Below are 19,210 nucleotides of genomic sequence, written 5' to 3'. Positions count from 1 at the left end.
CAATTCCAGTAGAATACTGCTCAAGGGCTTAATATTGGAAATCTTATAAGCTGCTAAATTGGTTGGAGGATTTTAGTGATCAGTCTGAAGACTTTGCAGTACTGTTTCGTGGATGCCTTTCTAAAATATTCTAAAAATTATAGAGTTTCTATTAGAGCTGAGTAAGAAAATAATAAAATCAGATTGTAAAGTGGTCATGCTGTATCTGTATAAAACCTTGTCCTTTCATACATAAATTTCTAAACTTTGTGGGAAATAAACCATTCAGGTTGTGGCAGACTGAGTGTCTAGCATGCTCTCTTCTTATAAAACAACTGATGAGTTTAAATGTTTCAGAAGATCTGCCTCTCTACCTTAACCAGTGTTTCTTTGATAGTGCCATATAAATAGCAGAAGATTGAAATAAAAATGGTTTACATATCTCACTGGAGAGATAAACAGAACATTACCAGGTGACTTCTCTTTATGACTCAGCTTTAGAGTGACAACTATTTGAAAGTAATTTAATGCTTTTATTTCATTAAAGGCTAATGGTATTTCTATTTTATTAGCTGAATACCACACAGATTTTGCTAGAAATACAGTTTTTCATTTTCTTTAGTTGTTCTTCTGCAGTAATTTCCTGTGAAACTATTAAGTCATAAGATAGCTTTTATTGAACAGAAGTCTGCATTAAAGCAAGCCTAACACAATTCAATTGAAAAGGTTATTTAGTACCTAATGGGTCAATGTCTTCACTAAAAGTAGATTTTCGATTTTGCATCAAATTATTACTATTAAAGTTCAAAACAAGCGTTGTCTCACAATTTAGAAACACAGAACACTGTTTTCCTTGATCCCTACTGTCACTCATCAAATCCTAATTATGGAGGCACTTCCCCCTAGTGGACAAGAAGATATTTCTATTGCAGTGTTTTTCAGACCCATTCCAAATTTGATCAGGATTTAAAGAGCGTGTTTTTAAAAAGGCAGGGAGCAGGAGCTGAGCAGTCCCTTCTGACAGGGGAGAGCAGGATGAGGAGGGGGATTTCTGAGATTTCAGGACTGGTGCCACTGGGCACAGCACATGGACAGTGAGAGCAGGCAATCACAGGATGCCCTGCCTGCAATTGCCACAGGGATAATCAGAGCAGCCAAAACAGAGCTGCCAGAGGAGCTGCAGTAGGCTCTCCTGATGCCTAGTAGGCAGATTGCAATATTGATAAATTAGTTCAGCTGAGTTAAAATAAACAGATGCAATAATCAGCTCTGTGTTCACCCTTACCTGTCAGGGAAAGATCCTGGAGTCACTGTGATCTTGGTGTTAGGTCTCCAGAAATATTATCAGTGGCAGAAAAGTCAAACTAAATGTTTGCAGCAATTAAAATAATGAAATTTAAAAGAAATACTGTGCACATTTGTGCAACACTTATGAGATTATAGGAGCATGGTTTGGATCAAACCCTCTACTGACAGATAGGAACAGCCTTATATTCTGTCCCACAGTGTGAGGGCATGGAACTTTCAAACAGGTCCAGAGGATGGGCAGAGGTTGAGAAGAGAACTGGAGCATCTTCCCTGCAAAGGCTGGGAATCTTGTGGCTGTTCAGCCTGGAGAGGGGAAGGTTGTGTGGAGACCTCACAGCAGCCTCCAGTGTCTGAGGGGGCTGCAGGGGAGTTAGGGTGGGATTCTTCATCAGGAAATACAGTGATAGCACAAGGGGTAATGGGCACAAACTGAAAGAGGGGAAATTTAGGCTAGATATTAATAAATTCTTTACTGTTAGGAAAGTAGGATGCTGGAACAGGAGGCTGCAGATTCCCCAGTCCTGGCAATGTTCAAGGCCAGTTTGGATAAGACCTTGAGCAACCTGGTCTAGTGGGAGGTGTCCCTGCCCATGGTAATGATGGCTGGGACTAAATATTTTTTAACCCTACCTTGATGATCTTTCAACCTCTAAGTTTTCAGTCCCTCAGTCTTAAAAACTGTAGAAGTATGGAGCAGCTTCCACACAAGAAGAGACTAAATCAGAGAGTCAAAAGTAGAAATAGAAGTACAAAAGGACACTCCAGCCTGAAAAAGAGGCAGCTAGAATAATGTATATAAATTACAATTAGGCAGAAGGTGAATAGGGGCTATTATTCCCATTTTTCATATCAGAATGAGTAAGAAATGTTCTAATACCCTCATCATCACAAAACATTGAAAATGTAATAGCCTCCAAAGAGAATGATATGGAATTGATGGAATATAGCTCTGTTGACACCTACTAAGTACAGCAGTATCTTTAAAACCTCCCTCTCAGAAAGACCCTGAGCTTCTGACTCTCAGATTGGGTTTGCCATGGGCAAAAACACTATATGCTTGGTTTTGGTTCCATATACTCTTTTGTCTGGGGTGGGAAATGGGCTGGCAGTTTTTAATCTGTAGATTTAAATCTGTGGATGGAACATGGCCAGCTTTAGTCATCCTTACTGCACCACATATATCCATAAGGACTGCTTTAAAATCCTATTCAAGCATTCATTTATCACTTGCTTTTTTAATGGATACATTATTGGCATATCAATGTAACCAGTTATTGAGATTTTTTTTAATTGTAAGTCTTTCCTAAATTACTTAATTAGTTTATTTTTCTGACAGCTCTAACCCCAGGTGAACTTGCAATTGAAAGCATCTTTTGTAAAAAATGAACCAGATATTTTAACTTATCTAACTGCAGTTTCTGTAGAAAAGCTTCATGATGTGTATCTGAATCTTTGAAAAGGAAGTAGTAAACATTAAGGAAAAAACAATATCTGGTGATTATATATTTTTTAAAGTGTATTTTATAAGCCTTTCCTATTAATGCATACACTTACTAGCTTACCATTTTTATAAAAGAAGTGGTAGTGAAATGTTTTAACCATGTGCTATGTAAGTCACATTAAAATCTCAAGCCCTTGTTTATCTTGCAGGAATATGGCCTAAATTTGGGCTATAAAGAGAATGTAATTGGTTTGTAGACAGTTTCTCTTAAGTATAATGTGCATGTGTAAAACTCTGTGGAGTAATATAGTTCTTCACATTCCATGAGAATTTATAATAGTGGCAATAAATTAAACAGCAGTGTTTACCTTTTTCCCTTGCTGGCTTAATCACCAAAACCCAAGAGCTGCTTAATGGCCTTTTGATGAATTTTTAGAAGAAATGAGGAGTCTGGAACCATAAGAGCAGTGAACATACACACACATTGCTTAGATACCTCATGCACAAGAAAATGCTACAATTCATTAGAGGGAGAAAGGAGGCATGGCTGGAGAACAAGGGTGTTTGTGGCTGCCAAAGCATGTCAGTGAAAGAACTGGGGGCAGCTGAATGCAAGGACAAGTCGATGCAAAAATAAAATTAGAAGTTAAAAAAGAAACACACTACAGAACCTTTCACAGCTCATTTATTTCTAATATGATGAGGGCTGTGACAAATTTTGTTTGAACACTTTAGACTGAAATTTTCGTGTTCCATTGTAAATAATAATGATTAGTCAAACACATGATTTTCCAATATTTTCTCTGCTAAAATTGCCAAGCAGAACATTTAACTAACAAGTTCATTTAAGGTTCAACCAGTACTTTTAAAACTATTATTTTGTTAGCTCACTGTTCCTTGTGGTGGTGCAGAAAGAAACTAAATTTTAAATCTTTTTTTTCTCTTGTCCATCATTTGCTCTGCCACTCCATTTCCATCCTGGAGGAAAAAGTGGAGGAAATATCTATGCTAGTCAATCTGCAGATACAGTGGTAATTAAAAAATGGTTAAAATTCCATGTGTAGGGAGAGGATACCCCTATGTTACTCACATAAGGACTGGGTTATGATTCATGTGGCTTGGCTGCTCCCAAGAATTTATTTCGTAGTAAAAACCCCTTTACATTTGTTGGCAGAAGGTAGCTAAGGACTCTGACCATCACACAGCCATGGTGTGGGTGCCCTTGAAGTCTTCCAAAAATCAGAACAAGTTCCATGAGATTTTCAGACTTTTTTTTTACAACTTACCATGTCAGCAAGCAGATCCCCTATTTTCAAAAGTGGGAAAAAGTGGGGAAACATATGAAGTATCTGAAAACTTAAATTATCCCCTAACATGAACTTTCCACTTTGTCATAGCTTATTTCTTATGTATTTCCAAATGAAGATGTGAAAATATATTATTTTCCTGTGGAAAAAGTCTAAAACATACAATATTTCATCAAACTGTTCCTCTGCTGTCATTCATCAGGGGATGGCCCATAAAAGTCAGGCCACCAACAAAAATGCTGTTGCAGAACACTTGGTACTTTTACATATTCCCCACTTCTTTACTGCATGCCAGAGGGCTTTCCTGCCTAATGCTGTTCACTGGAAGACAGTTTGCTGCTTAGAACTGGTTCTCACATCAGCTGCAAGTGTTGTAATTCATGATGAACTACATGGGATGGCCTAGAGCTCTGAATACAGCTCTTTGTGCCCAGACATATTGAATGCCACAGCCAGCTGAAACACTCCTCCTTCAAGCCAAGTTAAGCCTTAAGTAAAGAAAAATACTATTTCTAAAACAGTCAATGTAGATACAGAAGCTTTTTTAGACTCAAGTGGCAGAAATTAGATCAAATCTGTGTTACCACACTGTGCCATTGCCACTCTGCCCCTAATCCAGGTTGTTGGGGGCTCAGCTCTCTTGCACATTTGCACTCAGTAAATGTGCTGCCAAAACACAGTCTTTTGTATTGAGCCCTTTACTTGGAATTTCATTCAGCTTCAGCTCTTCTTTTTCTTTGGTGATTATTGATCTTCAAGATTGAGAAATTTCTCTGGAAGCAATTTTGTCCCTCTGCCTTCCATCCTCTGGAAGTGCTTATATGCCTCTGGCAGAACAATCGTGATCTGTTGTGTTTGATTGAATTATTGACTACTTGACTGAATAATTAACTGAATTAGGAAATTGCTAATTTATGAATGAGAAAATGGGAAAATATCATTGAGAATTTTTTTCCACACGAAGCTTATGTTTTGTATTTTTATGTAAGCCACCAACTGCTCTGAAAGAAAAATGTAAATACAGTTGATGCATGTGGCTCATTACCAGCTCTGGCTCTCATTCAAAGCAGAAACCTGTGTGACTTACTGTTAGGAGGTGAGAATGAGCTTGGGGCAAAAGAATGGGAACAATTACTTATTTGCTTTATTCTTTAACAAAAATTGTTACTTCTGTGTCTGATGGTAAAGCCCACACCATCTTGAAGTCCTCAAACATACTAGAAATTAGGGTGTTGCATAACATACCATTAGCACAGGAACAGTATGTTTGTCAGATGTAAAAATAACAAATAAAAGGACTTCAAGAAATAATCCAATTATCCTTTGGAAATGCCAGCAGAACCTTTAGAGCTAGGAATAAAATAGAATAAAATAAAAGCATGGCAGGATGATTTTTGCTTTGTCTAGTTAACTAATGATGGACTAATTAAGGCTTTTGCTCTTTAGCATCAGTAAAGGGGAGAAGTTCTTCAATATGTCAGCCCAATAGCCTTCAAAAGGAAGATGTGACATGGTGTTTTTCCTATTGTTGTACTGAAATTGAAGTGATGAAATCTGATAAAGCACAAAATGTCCTTTGCTTGGAACATCATCATGTTCTATGACAAGTCTAAGACAGGTTGGAAGAGAGAAGTTGAACATGAGGTGTCAGAAAGTTACTAATACTGTTCAAATCTATGAATCATTAGCAACAGATGTAGAGTAAATGAAAAGTTGTCTGTAAATTGCATAGGTAAAATTGGACAGCCACTGTAGTGGTTTTGCATTGGATTTCTGTCCATGTAGCTCATGAAGAAGTCTAGTGCAAAGATATTAAGCTCCTTAGGAAGCCATGCTTCCAACGAAAAAGGAATAAATAAATGAAAATCAATAGTGAAGTAAATGTAACTAAAGCTAGCTCAGGCAGGCAAAATATGGGTATAGGTGATGTCTGTGAGAGGCTACCTGGAACAGAGGCTAGGCAGTTAAAGGAATAAAGTAGGTATTTAAAATGCTTTCAAAGGATACACCTTGGGCAGTACAAGAGCCTGGCCAAGGCTACACCCAAGATGGGTCATGAGTTCTCACACTTTTGTAAGTTTTGGTCCATTTACATATTGGGATTAACTGTGCAATTACAACTTCAGGTTGTGAAGTCACATCCTCCCAGACTGCTCTCTCAATTCACTGTTGTTTACAGTTTTTGGGCCTGAAGCTGCAAAGGTGCCCCTGGTTCTCAGGCTGGAAAAGGATTGTTTTGCCTAACTAAACTGTGAAGAGAACTTGCTAACACTTTATATGAAGTTCAGAGTCATGTATTAAGGCAGTACAGAGTCTGAAAAATATAAAAGCTAAAACTTAAGTCATCATAGCTTTGACAGGTTTTATCTTTACAGGTTTATCTTGTTCCAGACACTTGTAGGGCTCGAAACACATATCATTACTAGTGACCTAAACCAAAGCAATAAAAACCAGCACCATTGTGCCAAATGGAATTTGCCTTGACAGAAGCAAAGGAAGTATGGCACAAAAGGAAAGCATGAGGATTGCCTGTTTATCTTAGTCTATCTTATGCTAAAAATGCTTCAAATGCATTTAAAACAAGAAATCAAAGTGCACAGTTTTCTGGAACATTGTAGTTTTCCTCCACATAATTATTATACATCTATTACTCTTTTGCTACCAGATAATGGTGTCTGCTTCCCAGAGCATATCCAAAAAGAAGCTGCATTAAAGGCTGGAGCAAACCTCTCCTGAGGAACTGAATTGTGCATGACTGGTGCCATTGTTGCATGGCTTGCACAAAACATGCCCTCCACCTTCTCAGACAAACACACAGCAGTGCCCTTTTAGGAATATACTGAAAACAAGCTATTTAAAGAAGCTTGTTTAGGAAAAAGAAATGGAAAATAAAAGAATGAAAGCATACCTTTTAGAGACTCTGTACTGCATTTCATCTGTTTAACGTGAAGACTGAATGACAGAAGAGGTCATTTCCCCATGGGTGTTGGAACTGATTCTTTTATTAAATTTTTGTCTGCCTCTTATTTCTGGATCATCTGAACTTTCTAGTTTCTGTGAAGCTACAGGGCAAACTTCCCCCTCTGACAGTAAATGGAAATCTTTCATAATTCAATCCTAAACCATTTTGAGTGCTGTATTCTCCCTCCAAATTCTGCTGTGTAATACCACCTTTGCCATAAAGCCTTTCCCATTGAAATTTCTGGTTGAGATGAAGGAAAAAAGAAGGTCAAGTAAGAGCAGAAAGAAAGTTCCCAGACCAGTCCTCTCATGTGACCTGGCAGGAGAAGTGAAAAATGACATTATGAGAACCAAGCTGTGCAAAGTGTAACGCACATAGGTATGTGAGCTGGATGGAGACTTCCCAGCTGGGTGTAGGTGGCAGCCTCGTTCCAGCAGCTCATCACATCTCTTGACATGGCTTCAGGCAGCTTCAGAGTTCCTTAAGCTATATCCTGAGCTTTCTAAAGTAATACATTCTCCATGGGTGAGCTTACACCTGTGTCTTTTCTGCAATTGCTGTATTTCTAGCCAAAAGTTAATATCTCTGGACAAATAGTACTGATTTCCTCTGGCTTTGAATTAGATTCGTATTGTTCATTATAATACTGTGTTGGCCCTTTCCGTGGATTCTTAGTAGACTGCTGCACTTCCAAGCCCAAAAGAATTATTTCCTTTCTCTTCTAGAAATGTCATCTGCTTATTTTGAATTCTTAGTAATTTTTTAGATTTTCCTAGAAGATAGCATTTAATCTAGATGCTGTGGTCATTTTTGCATATGTGTGTCTTTGGAGATTTGGTTTTCTTTCCTTGAATCTTTAAATTTGACAATTTTTTGTAGCTGCTTTTTAAATGTTGATAAAAAGGTGTTAACCTATATCATCATATTTGAAAATGGCAATTCGACTCCCCATCTTTTTCATTGTTAGTTTGGATAAAATTAGGAAGAGGGAGGGAAATTCCTTGATGCACTTCTTAAAAGTTACCAAAAATAGCAAAGGGATTTATAAGTCTTTTGTCTTCAAATAAATTTTCTGCAGCTTTCTCCCTCTGATGTGTGATTCGATGGTTGGGTTTATTGTTTAGGGTTTTTAAAATCTTCTTCTATATGTTGGTTTAATACATTAACCACCTTAATGAGGATTTGAATGATTTAGATGTCTGTGATGTCAAAAAGATAAAATAGTAGATACTTATCTGGATACATTTTCTAATTCATTGTGTATTAAAATGCCAAAATTATTTTGAGCCTTGGCTGTTTGGCAGCTCTTTTAATTTAAAAGTTGTATTCATTTCAAGTTTTAATAGGTTTTCTGATTTCAACTAAAAAAGAACAAAGCCAAGGACTAGAAACGGTGTTCTGGATGGAATTTCAAAAGCCCTTAACCATCTGTCTATATGCAGTCACTCAAAAAACTGCAGTGTATGATGCAGGTTTCTAGGCTACCTATATAATCATTGATGCACAAGGCTGCTTTGGCAATCCATAAATAAATAATAATAATAAATAAAAAAGGGAAAGGACTTAGAGTGGATAGGGACCCATCCCATATGTGACAGGATACCTTAAAACTTGTCCTAGTTTGTCCTGGCCTGATAGTGCTTTAAGAACCAATTTGTCCTAGCTGTCAAATACTTTAATTCCATAAAACAGGAGGTTGCACAAGACAAAATCTAGCCAAAAGTTAATATCTCTGGACAAATAGTACTGATTTCCTCTGGCTTTGAATTAGATTCGTATTATAATTATCTCCTCAGGAAGGAAGGAAGGCATTAAGATTAAATGTTGATGCTTGGAGTAAAACATCAGCTCTGGTGTGGTTTTACCCCAATATGCAGGATTCATAATTCCTTTGTACATAAACAGATGCATTTCTTACAGACTTCACAGATTCCATAAGAATAAGTATCAGAACCACTTCCAGCTCCAAAAATGTCCTATTATTTACAGAAAGTGCCCAGATAGCATGGTGATAGACACAGAATTAGAAACTTCATAGTTCCCACATACTTTTCTCAAACTATTAGACCACTGTTTTGCACAAAAATAATTTATTCATCTTTGTGCAAATGTTTCATCATTCATCTGACAGCAAAGTCTGTCCTACATATTGCCTTTATACAGTTGGATATTCTGCAGTTCCCTTGTGCTTTTATGAATCAAACATAAAGATCTAGCTCATAAGAAAGAAATGTGCACAAGGTCAGAGGAATGAATTTTGTGATATATTGCCCTGAACTCAATGTACAAGTAGCAATTGCTACCAATGTATACTGCATGCAGAAAGCTGAATTCATTTCTCTCTGCATTTTACATTCTGCTTGAGTCCCCCCTTCCTTCTCCACTGGAAAATTCTACCTTTCCCTTTGAATGCTACATTCTCCAGCATTCTTTTTAGCTGGAATAGACCCCTGTGATGATTGCTACTTTTTTAACTTCAGGAGGCACCAAAAGCAAAAAGAGTTGTTTCTCTGGCTGCCTCAGAGCTGGGTCCTGGGGGGTTATTGTGCCCTTCACCATCCACAGAAGTGTGGACAGTGCAGGACAGAGAGGAGCACCAGCATGCAGAACTGCCCTCTGAGCCTCAGCCACATCTTGGGGCCATCTCATGGCATGGGGCAGCAGCAGGCACTGAAACTGAAAGCAGCAAGGCTGGATAATGGGGTTATATCTCCTGGAGCAGAAACCTTTGGCCACATTGCTCCCAGTTTCCTCAGTGATGAAACAACTCCAAGTCGTGTTTGTGCCCCATTCCTCCATCTGCACAGTGGCTGTGCAGCTAAAATGGTTTCCAAGAATGCAGAGGCAATGTTTCTAAAGGTGTCTGTATTAGCAAGAAGGGCAGAGCAATAGGAGCAGATCTGCAGGACAAAGTAGTTGGTGCTGAGGGTGCAACAGCCACCCTGCATGTATTCATGGAGATGGAAGGGGTGACACAGACCAGCCCCTGGTCCCATCTTCCAGCTCAGCATGGATCTGGAAAGAGCCAGGTTTGCACACCCCAAGACAGGTTCACTAGGTGAGACACAGCATAAGAAATGGGCATGGATTGGAGATTTACTGCAAAAGCTGTCCTGGAAGGATCCAAATATTGGTATATGCACACCTGCCATCAGCTCCCACTCCAGCACCAATATAGAAGGTACATTTTCAAAAAAACTCACCACATGGAATGCTAAAATCATTTGAAGGTATGTTCAGTTAGATGAGTGCAGTTAGAAAACATGGTCTCACCTAGATAGTCTTAGATAGTCAGGAAAACTTAAATCCTAATTGCAGCATTGGCCAACTGAATACACAGCCCTGAATCTTGAGGATCTGCTCTGTAGAAATTCTGGTTCAGCTGCTTATTTTTGGTGTGGGGTGATGTTATTTACTGATGCCAGCTCTTAGCCTTTTATTGCAAGTCTTGTGGTTTCATCATCATCTGTAATTCCAGGTCCAAATGGCACAAGAAAAGCAGAATTTCTCCTTCCTCATGATGAGGAAGCATTACAGAGCATACATTCTTAAGGATGGTTTTAAGTGAATCCTATTAATTGAAAGGCAATAATTGCAATTCTGAATATTTTATCAATGAGTATTGAATATTCTTCTACCTTTTTTTTGCTCTTTGGTGCAATGACTGACTATCTGATAAAGAGTCTCCTAAAGTGGGCTAAAATAGCAATACATTTAGTAAAGACTTGAATAATGTTGCCCTTGCCACCATTAACCAGAAAGAATCAAGCAAACATTGCTTTTGTTCTTTCTGGGAAGCAAAGCAGAGGCTTCTTAGATAAAAGCATATTTCTTCGAAAACAAAGTCCAAGGTTTCATTTCACTGTATGCAGTCAAATAATCCAGCAGCAGATTTGTTTCTTTGACCACAGCTCGTAGCCTCTGTGATTGTGCACTTGGCCCACAAGCCTTGCACCTTACAGAGTCATCCTCTGGTTTGCATCTTGTTTGTCTGGTTGCCTGACTTCAATCAGAAACTTGAAAAACTGAGTAGGGAATGCCAGCATCTACCCACACATTTCCATCCCTACACAAGCAGCACACACACCATGAGACTTCCTGAGGGGCCTGGCACATGCCTTTGCATTTGTTACACGGGACTGAATTCTGATGTAAAAGGTTGAGCTGTCTCATAAAGGAGCTTATGTCTTCCTATTCTTTTACATACAACCCCCAAAACACTTGTGCTCACTTGTTTTGATAGGTTTTCTCCCAGCACACTGTAAGCAAAGTGAAACTCAGAATGTGAAGGTGTCTCTTGTTACCTGACAGGTAACCACCTCGTTCTGAAGGAGGTTCAGAATGAGGAACAAATTGAAACAACAAGTACCACGGCTGTGAAAATATCAGAATGAAGTTGTTTTGGCAGAAAGAGGAAGTTGAACAGCTTTCATATAGCACAAGCAGTCCCTAAGCAATACTTTGAAATGGTTTGCTAGATGGCACGTCTGCCTCATTCAGCAGGAAGACAGATTTTTCCTGATTAATGCAAACCCTTGAATCTGTTTTTTGCCTTTGCATTCTCAAGGTCTCTCCATACTGTGTTTCCAAAAAAAAAAAAAATGTGTCCAAGGGCTTTTATCTTTTTCTATCTGTAACTTTGAAAAATGACATAGCAGCTCAGACTACTAAGTAAATATTAGGTGTTGCTTGAACTCTGAAAACTTCCTCCAGTTAAAACCCCAGACTATTATACTGTCATATACACACTTTGCAGGTGGACATCTATTTCTCTGTGCTATAAAAAAAATTTACTTATTTCATTTACTAAAATGCTTACCTTGCCAGCAAATCAGCATCCTAACTCTAGGCTTGACCTACAGAATGATTAATCTTTCTACATACATGTTAATACCTTTCATAATGTATCAGTTCAGCTGTCCTCACTGCAAAGCCACCTTCAACCTCATCAACTTTGTGCCATAATTTAAAAATAAAACCTTTCATTTAAAAAAGGTGTGTTAGAAATCTGCTGACAATTATGTGGCAGAGAAATAGAGAATTTAAAGCAAGGAGTTAAAGTGTGTCAGAATGAGGACATGTCCTTTAACATGATGTTTACAATTTTTATTTAAAATGGTTGGATATAAATCAAACAGCTCTTTTTCTGTGGCACAGATTACACAGTTGTAGGGACTGTATTTTTTAAGTCAAAAGAGTTGATTTCTGAACAGGATGTTATGGCAAAGAGGAATGAGGAGTGAAGAGGACAATGTCCTCCTTAGAGAGAGATACGGTAAACTTTTATTTCTCAAACCTTTCTGAGGTTTATCTGAAATAGAGGTTAAATCAAATCTATGTTGTACAGCAAGTAACACAGAGGAGAAGAGTCAGACTCTGTAGCAGGTTTGAGATAAATCCAAATGGAGAGATGAGTTCCTCTGCTCCTGTTGAAACCTGCCAGTCACAAGCATCAATTTGTAACATATCTGCTGTTTCCAGACTGAAAATACCAAAGAAAATTATGCCAGCTCAAATCAAGATCTCTGGTGTTTGACAACTTTCATCCATGAAGACACACAGTTTTGGCAGAAATCAGTAACGAGCATGGTAGCAGCTCTCAGGCAAATTATATCCTCTTTAAAAATTCCATCCTCTGCATTATTTATTGCTAAGAGAGCTAATGACCTCCTAACTTCTAGAAGCTTGTAGCTGCTTAGATGGAGCAAAGGGTGCAATTAATTTCTCCCCTGACTTCATAGCTGTTGTTTCAAGGTTTGCCAGTACTACAGGTAATGCTGAACCTTGCCATCCCTGGGAGGAGATGGCTGTGAGTAGGTCAGGGACAGCTGAATCCTGGAAAGCCATTTATGTCTGTCCCATGTGCTCAGTCACCACCTACCATGACCCACCATCTCTCTGCACAGCAGCAGCCAGACTGGCTTTCCAGGTGGCAAAGGCACCTCCCTACCTCATGACATGGCACTGTTTTCTGGATGGCAGCAAAAGCAGCACAAATTCTGCTTTTATACATCACATTTCTCTTTCAGGAGAACAAAATTACTCCTTTTGAGAATCCATAATAGCAAGCTGGGACCCTAAGACCAAAAGTCTTGTTATCTACTGGTCAATAAGTACAAGTGGCATTCATTCAGCAGCTGGATGCTCCCTGCTTTCACTGGCACAACCGTGGATGAAAAGTGACTTTTGTCTTTTAACCTAAGAGCTTTAAGTTTAAGTGTATCACTGACACCACTGTATGAATGGTTTCTCTATTACTCTTCAGTCCTCTTCTTAGGGTGTGACCCAAAATATTTTTAATGTGACAGGGAGAAAATAATCTATTTGGTACTTGAATTAAGTGACAATAATCCATATAAATCTTGAAAGATAAATGGTTTATATAGTAGTTTTCATTAAGGTACAAAGACAAGGTAAAGCTAGTTCTAACTGCTCCTAGTTCATACATGTCACCCTGCTCCTGGTCTATGTCAGCTGAGATGTTCTGCCCCATGTTCAAATGCACATAACATCTGTGTCTTTTGCAAAATACAGACAGGAGAGGGAGAACTGCAGGTTTCTCTGATTTTCTTCTGACTTGATTCAGTTCAGCATAGCCTCTTTTCCTCAAATTATGCCAATGTCTTAGTCCTGTCAGAAGCTGTGCCACTTCCTGTGGAGATATGAAAGCCATGATTGAAAACTGAAAACAATGTCCTTGTTGCTATAGATCATGCAGCAATATCGACTCTGACCCATTCCAGCAGCATCCTGTGCTGCTTCTGGTAATTCTTGTCTCACCCAATGTCTGTATCAGTACTCTGTAGGGTGCTGCATGTTGTATATGGTGTGGTATAGGCTTCCTGCATAAATGACATTCGTTAAAATGAGGGATATGTACCTGTTCTATGGCTTTTGGCACACATGGAATCATTAATGTTGGAGAAGACCTCTAAGCTTATCCAACCATCAGCCTAGCACCACAACTGAGTTCACCACCAAACCATGTCTTCAAGTGCATCTCCACATGTTTTTTGAACTCTTCCAGGTATATTTACCTGTGTGTACAAATGATGTCACCTGCTTGAAATCATCTGAATATATAGGCTGTGTATATTGCCAACATGGGCCTAAAAATATCATGTAAACACAGTTAAGCATGTCAATGTTTTCACCTTGAAAGGAATTGTCCTTTTCTTTCCAAAGCTTCAGAGACAGGTCCTGTCCATTTACTGAGACAAACACACAGCATACGTTTAGGCTTTGACAGAACCTTTGCTCAAAAGGTGGGGAAACAAAAAAAGCAACAGATCAAAGCAACACAACAAATCTTATAAGTTTTAATTAAGCATCAGCAGCTGCATCCTGTCTTCTCAGAAAAAGTCCCATTATTTGTGCTATGTAACATTAATGCTCACTGAATTGTAAAGCTCAAGGGAACTCAAGGCACAATTTGGAAGAGACAAACATTTGTTTTTCAGAAACAGATTCATTATCTCTTGAAGCAGTGGTATAATCTAACCAGATATCTTCTGGGAATATCTTTGAAGAGTTCTGTCTCTGCAAATAAATTTAATTTATAAGAAAAGGAAATAAAATTACTAAAAAGAACCAGATAAGTGCTGCAAAGAGAACATTGATGGTATTTCTTCTAGGGTATGTTTTACCCTTCAAAAAATTATCAGGAAAAACAAACAACCAAACAAACCTTATTTTAAGAAGAATTTTAAATAATGGATTAAATTCTAACTCATGGAGTGCTGAAAAACATAAAAATGGAGATGGCTTTGGCCACAGTCTCCCAAAGGGGGATTTGAACTTTTGTATTTTTAACAAAGCACTCTCAAAGTGGTTTTGAGCAATACCAGACACAGCAAGATATTTCTCTAGAGATTCTGGCAAGAGAAGCAGCACAAATTCAGTGTAGTTCTAGTAATTCAGGTATGGCTTTGGAGCACGTGCTCACATCTAGGCTGTATTTGCACTTGCAAGAGTTTTTTGACTGCAAAGGTATTTTCCTTATGCAAAAGTAATCATATAGGACTAAATGAGCCAGACTCCTTCATCAGAACTTCTGATTAGGAGGCAGACTTCTTGGGTCTGATAGATTTCTGAACTGTACTTGATGCCAGAATTACAGCTGATTGAGAAGATACCTTAATATAATTATAGCTTGTACCATTGAGAAGCCTCACCAGGGCAGAAATTTTCTAGAAACAGGAAGTGGAGACAGCTCAGTGTCTTCAGCCAGTGAGCTCTAGCAAATAACAGGTAATCAAGGGTAGATTTATTGCCAAATATAGCTGTTCCAGTAACATTCCCCTTTCTCATTCTTATTGTATTCATTTAATCATTTTCAGTTTACTCAAAGGAAATTGCCATAGATTCCTGTTTGTTAGCACCTGCCTACACAGCATCAACACTTGAGGAGAGCAATGTGGCCAGGCAGCTGCACAGGATAACAAAGACAAACAGTTCCTGCTGGCTGAGTCAATCAGCCATTGCTTGAATGAGTTCTGTGATGTTATTAGTCATTGTTAATTCCTGTGAATATTCTTGGCTGAGGAAAGGAAGGTGTGGAGTGTAGCACCTCAAGCAGGACACAGCCTGAGCTATCTGGAGCTGTTGAGTGTGTTACTCACAGCTTCCTATTAGAAACATACTGACTGGTTAGCACTGGCAAGTCCCTGTTGGACTGCTCAGCTGAAAGTGGCCATTGGAGAGTACTAAACAAATTTAGATACTATAACCAGCACTTACTGTCTATACTATTCTCCAAAGTTGTTAGTTTGTGCTTCAAGATACTTCTCACAGCACAGTGTTATAGCTTTGAAGATCTTTGATTTCTTCCTAAAATTGTCCTAATAATTCCTATAAATAAAAGGTTTCTTTCATCTAATGAAAACAGTAGTGTGACTGGTGAGAAACACCTCTGTCCTTGTCCCCTTTTCCATGTCAAATTTACTGACAGAGCTGTGAGCCCACCTTGTGCTGTCACTAGGCAGAATTGGCTGAAGGCAAAAATCTACCTACCTGTATAGGCATAGAAAGGCAGAAAAAGTAGCTAAAACAGGACATAAAACCACAGGGAGACCTTCTTTGTGAATTGTCTTGAAATGAGAACTTCAAAATGTGGTGCATTCCCATAAGCAGGATTTTGAAGTGGCAAACAAATAGCAAAGGTTTTTTTGAATAAGAAAATCCTTGAAGAAAAAAAAGCAAATGAAAAGAAAGAGATTGCTATAAATATGGGGGATTTAATGTTAGAAAAATAATATTATTGTTTTAATAATGTTATAAAGATAGAGAATTACTTGGAAAAGTAGTTACAGTCTGTTGTGTGTTTTTAACCATTAACAATTTTTTTCCCTAAGAGAATTATAACAGTATCTAAGGAGGTCAAACATTTTTGACAAAAACCTTTATGTGGACCAATGGCTAGACTTTTACCTAGAAAGAAAAAAAGATGGAAAATGTTCAACTGTAATAGTTGAATTTCTTTACAGATCTCTAAGCAGTAAAAAATTTTCTCTGACCAAAGGAAGAAAACTAGGCTTACTTAACTTGTTCTTGCAAACACAGGTGTGTTGCCTCCTAAGTTATCTGCCAGACTGCTCTCAGCAGCATTGGCAATTCTCACACCTAAAAGTGAAACTGCAAAGTCTAATTTTCACAGCTCAAATACTTCTTTGGGAAGAAAGGTTTTGAAATATCACAGACCTTAAAACAACTGGGTTTTTTAAATCAGTCTTCTCTCTAATCATTTTTGGGTTTTTTTGTATTATTTCTGAATGGCCAACTTTTATTATTATAATGATGGAATCAAGGACCAAACAGGAACAAAGCCCATTTATACCAAAAACTTTGCAAATACACAGTAACTATAAATTCTCATCCATCCAAAGAATGAACACTTGGAGTTGGAAGGATAGAAAATCATGCACAGTATGTAGATAAAGGAATCAGTGTGACTGCAGGTATGTAAGCTTGGTCTTCTGATAATGACTTACTTCTTCATTTAACATGGAGGATTTCACTGGGCTTTAAGAGGGATTTTTTCTCCCATTGTTAGGGTAAGACTTTAAGGATTTTCTCCCAAAGAAGAGGAGGAATGGAAAGATGGGCAGAGTAGTGCTGGGCTGAGGAAATTACACCAGTCTGAGTAGGAGAGCAAGGTAATAAATGCCCAGTTAGGGGGTAGTGCAGAATATCAGCTGGGTGCTGCCCTCATTAGCTGCTTGGGACCTGGCTCTGCTGGTGCTGCTCTTCCCTTGCTCCTGCAGGAAATAGTTCCTGGTTTGCTTCCCTCCTGAAAGTCCTTCCTCTCTCCAGGAATGGCAGTGCTGGAGGAGCTTGTATATTTTTAGAGGTATGTGAAGACCTGAGTTGGGTTTGGTAGTTTCCATGGGCTGATGGTGACCAGCTCCACCTCAGATCCTGAAAGCACAAGAGGACCCCGTGGTGGGAATATGACTGCAATCCCAGGACCTGAACCTGCCAATGTTCACCCAGGAGGGAGAATTTAAAAATGGAGAGTTTAAAACTAAAGGGTTTTAATGTATCCTGCTAAGATAGGACATGACTTCCATGTGGGATCAGATCCAAGCAATTCCAAAGGTACCACAGTGAAATATGTTCTGTTTGTTAGTCATCTGCAACTAGACTTGAAGAACTGAAAAGATTAATTTTGTCTGCAGACTGAGCATAGGGAAGGATTTTTGGATGAGCCAATGCAAATTTTCTATCTCTACAAGTAAAGGTATTAAAACTGCATTGCCTTTAAGATATTCATGCTGTGTGATATACTACAGCTGAGAAGTTAAATTGACAGAAAATTGGGGTGCTGTTTGAATTTACTATTTATTTTCATTAGGAGCAAAAGTCTATTGGGTTATTCTTAAAGAAATTGTCGTGGCATAGTTTGATATTGCTTGTGTAAGACTGAAAATCTTGTGGAAATGACATGCTTAATTTTGAGTACAGGAGTCTGATAATCTTCTGCTCTTGAAGTGTATGGTATTTTGTTTGATAAAATACTTGGTGACAGAGGGCTTCTCTGACTGCAGTTGTCAGTCAGTGCAATTGAGATCAGTGTAATTTTCTCCAAATAGTCTTTATAGCTCCAGAGAGAGAGATTGCTATGAACAACAGATTTCCCCTAAGAGAAAAAAATTCACTTTTTTTAGCATCCTCTTATAACTTATGGAAAGGAGATGATGAAGGGAGTGAGGAATAAAAATACTTCTAAAATTTCAAGGGAATTGTATTCTTCAGATCTTTTTATAACACACAAGGTTCTTCCATTCACAGTTTCTGTATTTAAGCTTTTGTTAACAGACCCTGCATAGTTATTTATATATTTTGTTACACTAATTTATTGGCAAGATTAATACTCAATATTCTACTAAAAATACTCTGGGGTACCTCAAAATTACCCTAAAATATATGACCTGGATGTTCTGGCTTAGAGCAGACAGACAGATACTGATAAATATCCTTCTTCATGAAGTAATGCTTCCTGTCATGTGAGGTTTGGGGGTAGTTTGATTGCTTTATTGTTTTGGTTTTTTTACTGTGGTGAGTTTTCTTACTTATATTTCTTTTATTATTATTCTGTTGGTTACTAGAACATGAAGGCTTTCCTTCAGTGCTGCTACTTTACAGAAACATCAAGATTTCTCTTCCCAAGCTGTAATCAATCTGGTCTGGGTGCCTCATTGAATAATTACTCATCTCTTCTGGCATTTCATGAAGCTATTTAATATCTTATTTCTTCAAACAGCAAATGTTCCATAGCTGACAGGTATCATTTTTAACTTCTTTCATAGTGCAGAGATAACACTCACTTTGGGGCATGGTAATACCACCCTGCTCACTCATTTGCTTCCCACTTATGTTCTCACACATTCCTTCAAATTCTTCATCTGGTTGGTTGTACTGAAGAAATTAATTAACCAAAAAAATTGTATTTAATACTTATTTCAGATGTTTCTATGAAGCTTTTAGGCCATATCTGTGTTTCTCACCATGACCTCAGCTGTCAGCTTTGGCAGTAGTGTCCAAAGGCTGTGAAGGAGGGTTGTTATGTCACCCAGTGTGCAGAACAGCCCTTCTTCTGAAGGACGTGGAGTAAGTGTTGGGTGGGATCTGCAGAGGTGGAGAGGTGTCACTCTTGCCTTCTCACAAACCCCTCTTGAGCTGCTGGAAGCTGTGAATCTCATGATGCAGCAGAAG

Source organism: Oenanthe melanoleuca, chromosome 3 (genome assembly GCF_029582105.1).
Source record: "Oenanthe melanoleuca isolate GR-GAL-2019-014 chromosome 3, OMel1.0, whole genome shotgun sequence".
Classification (NCBI taxonomy): domain Eukaryota; kingdom Metazoa; phylum Chordata; class Aves; order Passeriformes; family Muscicapidae; genus Oenanthe; species Oenanthe melanoleuca.
The sequence above is the reverse complement of the archived record's forward strand: the minus strand, read 5'-3'. Positions refer to the sequence as shown.